The 9,393-nt window shown below is 35.4% G+C and overlaps 1 non-coding gene across 1 annotated transcript; it reads left to right on the forward strand.

Moving 5' to 3' along the window:
* Nucleotides 1-2,555: 2,555 nt before the first annotated feature.
* Trnaf-aaa (transfer RNA phenylalanine (anticodon AAA)) lies at nucleotides 2,556-2,645 on the forward strand. Its single transcript is given in 2 exon segments — nucleotides 2,556-2,592; nucleotides 2,610-2,645. It is a non-coding gene; the product is annotated as a tRNA-Phe (tRNA).
* The last annotated feature ends 6,748 nt before the right edge of the window (nucleotides 2,646-9,393 follow it).

Consider the following 9,393-nt stretch of genomic DNA (forward strand, 5'->3'; position numbering starts at 1 on the left):
TTGGAAATAAATTGATCCAATTTAGAAGGATGGGAGAGTCCACTAGACATAAATGGGTTAATTTACATGACTTATTATATACAACGTATTTCAAAAAGTGGCACATCATCAAACGGAAGCAGCGTGTTTTATTATGTCACCATGTTTCATAGAACAAATATAAGATGTGGTTGTCGTATAGCCTACCATCTTAGAAGTAGCAGGTTCATTGAGTATAAACAATACTTGTTATACATACACTTGACTTATGTGAACCAGTAAGTTTCTAGTAAATTTAACTTTCATGTTGTTGTTTTTTTAATCGACGAGTTAACTATTTTGTGGGATTTAATTAAATGCATGATTTTCTTAACTTGTAACAGTGAGTGAACCGGGTATGTCCTTCCTTATTGGAAAACTAACTGATATCCATGCACATTTAAACCGTGCCATGCGATTATGGGTCTTATGAATTATGCGACCAGCATTCGCCACGCCGGATATGTGGATACTTTAATAACAGATGGCACTTCGATACCAGATAACAACAAAAGCCACGCGCGAGAGTTGAGTTCTTCAGCTTTTTTGCATTTATGTTCTGTTCATTTGGTTTTCAGACACGTAACATTGTTTGGTCGATTAATGGAATAGTACTTCGTATTGCGGAGCAAGAAATTCGTGAAAAAAAACCCACAGTGGATTATAAAAAGAGATAAAATTTCATCGATAATCGGTATGGATTCGATGATCAGTACGTATTTCAACAAAATATAAATGCTTGGAAGTAAATCAAGAACGTGCCAACTAATCGAAATAAAAGATCAATATGTCTATTAATGTTACAACATGTTAAATTTTAGTTAACTAACGTATTTGAGGAAATTAAAATGTTTTAAGAGTCGGATTCCAAATTGTCATGGACACTTCTTTTACCGATCATCTAAAAAAAACAACAATGGCACTTCGATTCCAGATAACTCGACACTTTTTACCAGATATAACACACTCTTTTTAGTGAATCAGAAATGCAGAATTCGCCGTGGAATACTGATATAGTAAGCAGGCAATAAATAAAAATATATGTACTGACGTAAATTAAAAACGAATTACCGAAACATGTTCTTATCCCTTTGGAATATGATAATAAAAGGGAAGTGTAAAGGGAAGTGTTTTCTATAAGTAGAGCTCAATATAAAGGGAGTTTTCCAATTTCTTCTAAATTTTGTGGCTACGCATTAGTATCGTTTTCATGATGCGATTCTAATGAGCACCAATGGCAAAGGATTTTATTAGGTGTATTTGCCGCTTTAAGACGCCTTGCTCCCCTTATCTAGAGTCTTGCTATAAGTTCATTTTTTCATGTTCTAAAATAAATTCAAAAATGTAACAGTTTGATGTAACCTGCGCGTGTCATCCTTCACAACGTCCTTTCACCAAATACGCTTTCAATACACGTTCAATTAAAAAAACAAGTGTATCATAAAATACATGCTGCAAACAATGAAAACTACGGAAGCGAACATGTCGTAAGTATTGTAATGTACATTATTTGTAAATGTTGTCCGAATCTAAATCCGCCCGAATAAAAGTACACACAATTACTGTTGCTTTTATTGTGTCTACAATTGGGTACAACATGCATTGTATTTACCAACACCTTGATTTATCAGCTCTAATATTGTTTAATCTTTGTATTTACCTCGTGTTTAGACCATTATATGTTGTTGTTGTATGATAAGTCCGATTTTAACAACATAAGTCGTGCACTGATGCAGCAATGCACACAGATGACGTCATATGTAGGAATGCAGTGTAGTGCTATTACATTCATTTGATTTCAAATTGGTGATAAAGTTCTAATGATCACTCATCGTTTTGCATTCTAAGACGATTGTAATGATAAATTACATATTGTTCATTCATGTTTATTGTTAAAACAAACTGGTTCGCTTGGAACTATTTGAGACGCTAGCTGCGTAGTAAATACTAAAGTTCTAATGATGCAGCATTTCATATTATACATGTATTATGATACATGAATAATAAAAGCTATTTATTGGCGTCGCTCTGGAGAGCGGCGACTAGTAGTTTATGCATTTTTTTCGCTTATGGGAGGAGAAGTTATCTTACGGATAAATGCATATATTTTTGTTTTAAGAATACTTGCATAGTGATGTTTTTTTGTGTAAATTAGTGTAAATAAGTTCTGCATTTGTGCCTTTTACATTTATTACAACATTTATTGCCAATTATGCAAAGCTAATTGTTTTAATTAATAACTGATCCACAACTGATCACAGGGGAAAGATCACAGGGACTGGGCAAATACGCGAAACTTTCAAATTCTGGTTTTGTATAAAAACAAAACAATCAAAATATATTTATTTTGTGTTTTTTTCTAATTTGCTTATTTAGTGGAGAATCAATGAAGTACGATATTTGACGACCTATCGCGCAAGCATGTTTATTGGAAGGCGTAGTGGTACGAAAACGTACACTGTATTAGTTTATTAATAGACATATAATAACGATCGCTATACATAACTTCACCAAATAGCAGTATATAAATGATATCAGCCGGAATAGCTCAGTTGGGAGAGCGTTATACTAAAGTTGATTACGCAACAATCATCTAAAGGCCCCCGGTTCAATCCCGGGTTCCGGCACGAACGGATCAGTTCGGTGGCGGACAATTTTTTCAGTCAGGTTAATAAATATAATAAAGCTTTATTTTATGTAGACATTTTAAAATCCATTTAACTACAACTGGACATTTTTATTAAAATAAATGGATGACGCGTGGTGACAACGTTAATTAAAATTTCTTACATCACTAAAATATCTTAAAAAAAAAATAAACGTGTTTTATATTAACAAATAAATGCAAACAACACATCTATTATCCATGTATTTTTATGGTTGTCTATCATAGACCCTAAGTACTATCCCTACCACCTTATGTGACATATAGTAGAGCGCGAAGCGCGACACGTATTATTGATTGTAACAATGAGTTGCGATAGCATTTGAGAAATTTTGAAATCGTTGTTCGAAGTCCAAAATTTTCATCCGATTGTTCCCAAACTTGCACAGGATTTTTTTTTATCAATGAGGACCCAACCCAAACTCTATATGAGCAATATCGGACCATAAGTCCAGAATTTTGTCTCTTTGAATTTAAAAATAAAAGTGAAAAACTGCTTGGTTAGGTGATTATGTCAACATTTTTCATCAGATTCTTTCCAAACTTACAGTGTCTTCCTTCATATCAATGAGCATTTTTACCTCATTTAAAATGAGAAACATCGGGACAATAAGTCCGGATTTTTTCTCTATTAAATTTGACAAAAAAAAACAACACAATTTCCACTTGTTTAAAAGATTTCACAACTTTCGTCTGAATCTTTCCAAACTTATTTAGTGTTTTAATATCAGTATTACTCGAACCCTATTGAAAATGATGAATATCAGAGCAATAAATATATTATGATCTTTTACTGAATTTCAAAGTATTGTGAAATGCAGCTTCTTATGCAATTTACAGTTTTCATTCATTTTTTTCAAACTTTTACAGTGTTTTCATATCAATGAGTACTCAACCCCTATCGTAAATGAGCAACGTAAGAATAAGTTCAGAATCATCTCCCCTTGAAGTTGAGAAAAATATGAAATTACGCTTACAAGATGAAGCAGATTTTTTAAAACCTACACAGTTCTGTTCCATTAATGAAAACTGCACACGGATGCCAGTAAAAAAGGAAACCAATGTAAATAAAATGAACTATGAAATATTTGGGGGTTACAACACAAAATCATAGATAATGGTTATTTGGGGGTTATAACACAACATCATAAATAATGGTCATTTGGGGGTTATTACACAAAATTATAGAAAATGGTTATACCAGTATCTTTTATCTATTTTGTTTAAAATAATCGACCAATATATTAATATTAACAGTAGAAAAAAATCGTTCCATGTTACTTCATTGACTGCCTTTTACACTGAAATTCCCGACGCCCTTTGATGCTTTGCATCAATACTTATCTTGTTGTTTCAATGTAATGTATCAAGCTTAACCTGTTCTGTGATTAAGATGACATTGATGATAATTGTTGATTTATTATAATTAAAAGTGTATTTTTGTTTACATGCGGCCGCATAACTTCCATATATGCCGTAAGATGCGATTTTGATTGGCTGCAGCCAAATCTACAGCATCCGAAGCTTGACTCAAACTAGAATTCAGAATCAACATCGAGTTAAGAATACGTTGAACATCTAATTTACAGAGTTCTTAACGTTTTCAATAAACGCGAAAAGCAATAAAAGGCCCAAACAAGATTTAGACATGCATATAAACGCCTAGAGAAAAGCGCATTCCAGCGAAACTGCCATGTGAGGTAGCAAACAAATTTTTGTTAGAATATGGGGATAATTTTCAAAGTAATATCTCTCAAACCACACGTCTTCAGGCACGGAATTAAAGAAACAAAACATTGTATTCTAATGTAAATGTCTTGTTAAAGCGAGATTATACGATTTTGTCAAATATTAATGAATTTATATAAAATGTTTAAAAACTTATTATATATATATATTTCAATAAAAAAGAAGTTCAGAAGATCATGTGTCGAAAAATGCGAAATAAGCCAGATATCTAATTCTGAAATCGAAAAAGGCTGTACAGTCTTATTCGCCAGCATGTACATCATGCATGTACGATGTGAATCTAAATTTAGTTTGACGGTTCGTTTTAAATTCCTGCAACGATATATATTCATACGACACACGAACGCTAACTCTGGTCCTAATAAAAAGACGAATGCTTAGGTTATTGTAGGAAAATATGTTCGTCACAATCGGCTCGGGGCGCTAATTTGTCTTTGCTGCATTTTATAAAATTCGTATTTAATGTATAATTATTCTTGCCTATTTTGTGTTATTGTAACATATTTTATCAATATATCAATATATTACAATTTAACACATATAAAAAATCGTATAATCTCGCTTTAATATTTTTTGGAACTACTACAGAATGATTTTATGATGGCTTCTCATTTACCCGATGTTTCGTTCGATGTCCCATCGGCGGCACACACGAAGTGATTATCGAATAACAGTGCATGAACATCACGCACAATTCCGTCGACGCCTCTACAATGCGCCTCGTGTTTTTTTATCAGAGATTCGCCCACTCGTTACGAGATGCTCAAGCTTTGATCGAGCAAACAACAACTCACATGGCTCGAAAATCCTTTCATATAACCATGGAGACAACCATAACAACTAGTACATGCCACCACCGCAACCACCCATACACTTGTCAAACCGGTTATGTATGACGGAAACAGTTCTTACAAACAATACGCCTCATATTTCGAGAACTGTTTTGAGTTATCTGGATGGTACAATATTACAAAAGTCTTGATGTTTGCCGCCGGTTTGAGAGACGCAGCCTGCACCCGATAGTATAAACAGTTTAACAGTGGTTAATCACATATCGGCGGTTAAAAGTCGGTAACTTGTTGTTAACTTGTCGGTAAGCGTTTATATGAAATTTGGTTAGTTATACCGATCGGTTAGAACCCGGTTTAAACATACCCTGCTGGGTAATGGCCCTATTCCACTACGAAAACAAGCCCACGATTCGCTACGATTTCTCACATTTATTGAATCGGTAAGACTCGTGGCAGTCTGCGATTCAGTTACGACAGTGGTACGATTGAGTTACGACGAATCGTGGGGTTCGGTTGAAGTCTTGCGAATAGGGTCGCGACTTCACTACGATGTGTAAGAATCTACTGCGACTGTACTACGAACGATGCAGATCGGTCACGACTAAGCTAGGACCTCACCGAACGCACCCATAAATTCGGCCTCAATATCTACTGATATTGATTCTAACACTGCACGCGACTTGTTTTCTATAGACAAAGAAGGAAATTAAGTGTGGGTTATTCTGCAATAAATTATGGGCGGAGCTTAATGTTTCCAAAATAGTTCCGAATAAATAAAGAAAATATTGCAGTAAAATGCACGTGCTTAAATCCCGCTCTTAAAGAAATCTAAAAAATGTAGCACGTATATAAATGTAATGAAACAACAAATTGTATATTTGATGATAAGTGGCATGACCACGCCTGCTAAGAATTTGTTTGTTAAGAAACGTAATTAAGAAAACATGTATAGCATGTCAGCTTTTCAGAAGAATTAACACATGTTACGTCATTTAGTTTCTAGGAGTGTTGTTCTCAATGAAAGTGACGTAATTTGCAAAATATTTATGAATGAAAACGACGTCAAATGTTTGTACAATTCAATGACGTCACTAAATATTGAACTTTGTACTAAGAAGGGCGGAGAATTGAAAAATATAGTTCACGTCCAAAAGCTTGAAGCAAATCAATCAGAATCGTGTAAGAATAGAAATAATATTTTTCTATGATGGCTTGTTGTTGAATAACCCACAGTAAGAGGTATATATTCGTGTTATCAAAGCACTCGTGCTCCGCATTCCTACGCATCTATACTACTGTGGGTTAATCGACAACAAAACAATTGTTGTTTTTTTTCTTTGTGTTTTTTTTGTGTGTGTGTGCATTGACAAATTCATATGTATCGGGTTCTGCTAATGTATCTCCATTATTTTCAACGATGCCCTCTAAATCTAGTAAACGATTCGATAGCGATTCCAAAACCCGTTCAGACGCCATTTTGTTTTGAAGCTCCGGTCGCCAATTACGTAACGTCAACGCGTGCCGACGATCCGCCGTTAATGGACAACAGGTGCGAGATAACCGGAAGTTTGCAAATAACCAATTTTGGCACAGTGTGCCAACAACCGGTTTATTGCACACTTGCTCAATACCGAGATTGTCACGAGTTATTCGCGAAAAAACGGCAAATTTTGTTACTATATATAGTAACATATAGCGTGGACGAACCGGCTTTCGAACCCCTTAATATTATATGCAATCAAATAATAGTTTTTATTACAATAACAACGAAATAAACAATTCCTCCAAAAAATATCATATTTAATACATACCTGAATTGATTTAAGTGTGCATATCCCAAATCATAACATTGAAATATACTATGTAGTTTCCATCACCCTTTCAAAAAAAATCCAATATGGCCGCCATCTAAGAGCACCAGCTTTCGAACCGTGTACACAAATACAGTATAGTTCATAACTTTTGGTCCAAAACAATAAAATTTGAAACAGTCAATAACTTTAAAAATTTAACTACTTAAGCAGATCATGTTTATACTGATGCTTTTATTCTTCAGTGCTTGATTGGCCATGACAAGGGCAGATGAATATGTCATTGCGTAGAATGACTCGCTCCTTGCAGCAATATATGAGATTTGTCCAATGTTTGCAGCCAGTGAAGTCACACTGTGCCCATTTCGTGATCACAAGGGACACACAATTTTTCAGTTTTTCAGGTTGAAACTGCTTGCAAACACAGCACTTATCCTCGTCAGCAATATCAGAGTCAGAGTCATCTGAATATGAATCTGACTGAAGGTTTAAGTTTATGTGTGATGGACCAGGAACAGGTTCTGGAATGGGGTAACAACGGGATTGTTTGTTTTTTTGTGAGCTGACAGACGTTTTACAGATTTTCAGGTTGGAATTGTTTTTGCGCTTTTTGGGTGCTGGCGGTTCACATAAAGGCTGGGACTGTGCTTTGCTGAAAATTTCCTGACATATGTCTGATCGGGTAATTTCTTGCCCGGAAACAACACTACTTAGTGTTTTATTGATCGCCGTTTTATTATATTCTTTCTTTTTATCAATAACAGACTGTGCAGCATTGAAATAGGAGTCAACGTCAGACTGTTCAGCAGCTGAGACAGGTGTAGGGTCTAAACCGACATATGGCTCGGAGGGCTTGAAGAACTGGGACTGCTATTCTGTCGAGAGGATATATACCAGCTTTCTGAAAAGACACCTTTAGATTGCTGTTAGAAAGTGCTTTGACATATGCATTTGAAGCCAGTGCAGCTACATTGAATTTAGTGATTTTGGTAGATGGGTTGTCCCTCACAAATTTTTGACACATGTTATTATAAATCTTTTGTAATGGACCAAAGCATCCAATATCCAAGGGTTGTAGGCAATGGCTTGTACGGGCAGGAAGCACAAACAAAAGCACATTATTCTTTTGTGCCCATTCTAGTACAGGAACATTGATATGTGACTTGTGTCCATCAAATATCAATAGGATCGGCTGACTTGCATTTTGCCTTTGAATGTAGCGTACAAAATGGCGTTCCAAGTACTCAAGGAATATGGTAGAATTCGACCAACCACTTTTAGACATAGTGCCAGCAGAGCCAGGTGTTGAACCTTGAAACAAGTCTTCATTCATGCGCTGCCCCTTGAAAATAAAAAATGGTGGAATTTGTGTTCCTAGTGCATTGCCACCACCAATGATTGTGGTTGTTCCTGACCTTGATGAGGTTATGGCCGGGACACATGCCTTGCCACTGACAACATATGGGGGAGAGTGTTCAGTTTGTATACCTTTCTCATCAATGTTGTATACACATTCAGGCTTATTTAGTAGATTATTATTTTTGATGACAGTTTCTAGATTGTCAAAGTATGTGTATACTGCCTGCTCAGTTGTGGATTTTGCTCTACACTGACTAAGGGCTCTAGGTTTCACTACCTTTATTTCAGGCCAACGTCGTCTGAAACCATGAAACCACTTGACTGACAATGGGTTGTCATGGGTTTGCTTCTTCAAGAACACTGCATAGTCAGTTGCCTTGGCTACAACCTCAGTTATTGTGAAACCATACCCAAGGTTTGCCATATATTTAACATGGTCGACAAGTTTTGCTTCCTCTTCAGTGGAGAATAATGGACCCTGTCCTGTCATGACAGTCTGCGGATCTACTCTGCCCTTCACTCTATCTCTTAGGGTGTTATGTGGTACACCGTACTGTCTAGCAGCAGTTTTTACTGGTGCACCAGTTTCCATTACCATTTTATATGCATTCATCATAGCTGATTGTGAGTATCCTTTGTGTTTTGATACTCTTTTTTGTGGAAACACCTGGAACATAATTAAATTGCTACCAGAAAAGAGCAGAGAAAAAAGAAATGTTTCTCTAATGTCAATTTTTGCAAAGTGGATCAGCTATGTTGAACTTCACACTAACTTTACTGTGGTGTAACCTATCGCAATGTGATTTACCATGGTCACGTGACACTTGACGCAGACCATACTGTGGGTCATCTGTCAAAAGGTTGTAAGTGTAAAATCATTATGTATCAGACTTTTATATATATATATATATTTTTTTTTTTTTTAATAATATTAAAAATAGTTATTTTTGTTCAAAATTTGTGAAAATTTACCTGTTTATATCGCATTTTAACGATCGAT

Source organism: Dreissena polymorpha, chromosome 2 (genome assembly GCF_020536995.1).
Source record: "Dreissena polymorpha isolate Duluth1 chromosome 2, UMN_Dpol_1.0, whole genome shotgun sequence".
NCBI classification, from domain to species: domain Eukaryota; kingdom Metazoa; phylum Mollusca; class Bivalvia; order Myida; family Dreissenidae; genus Dreissena; species Dreissena polymorpha.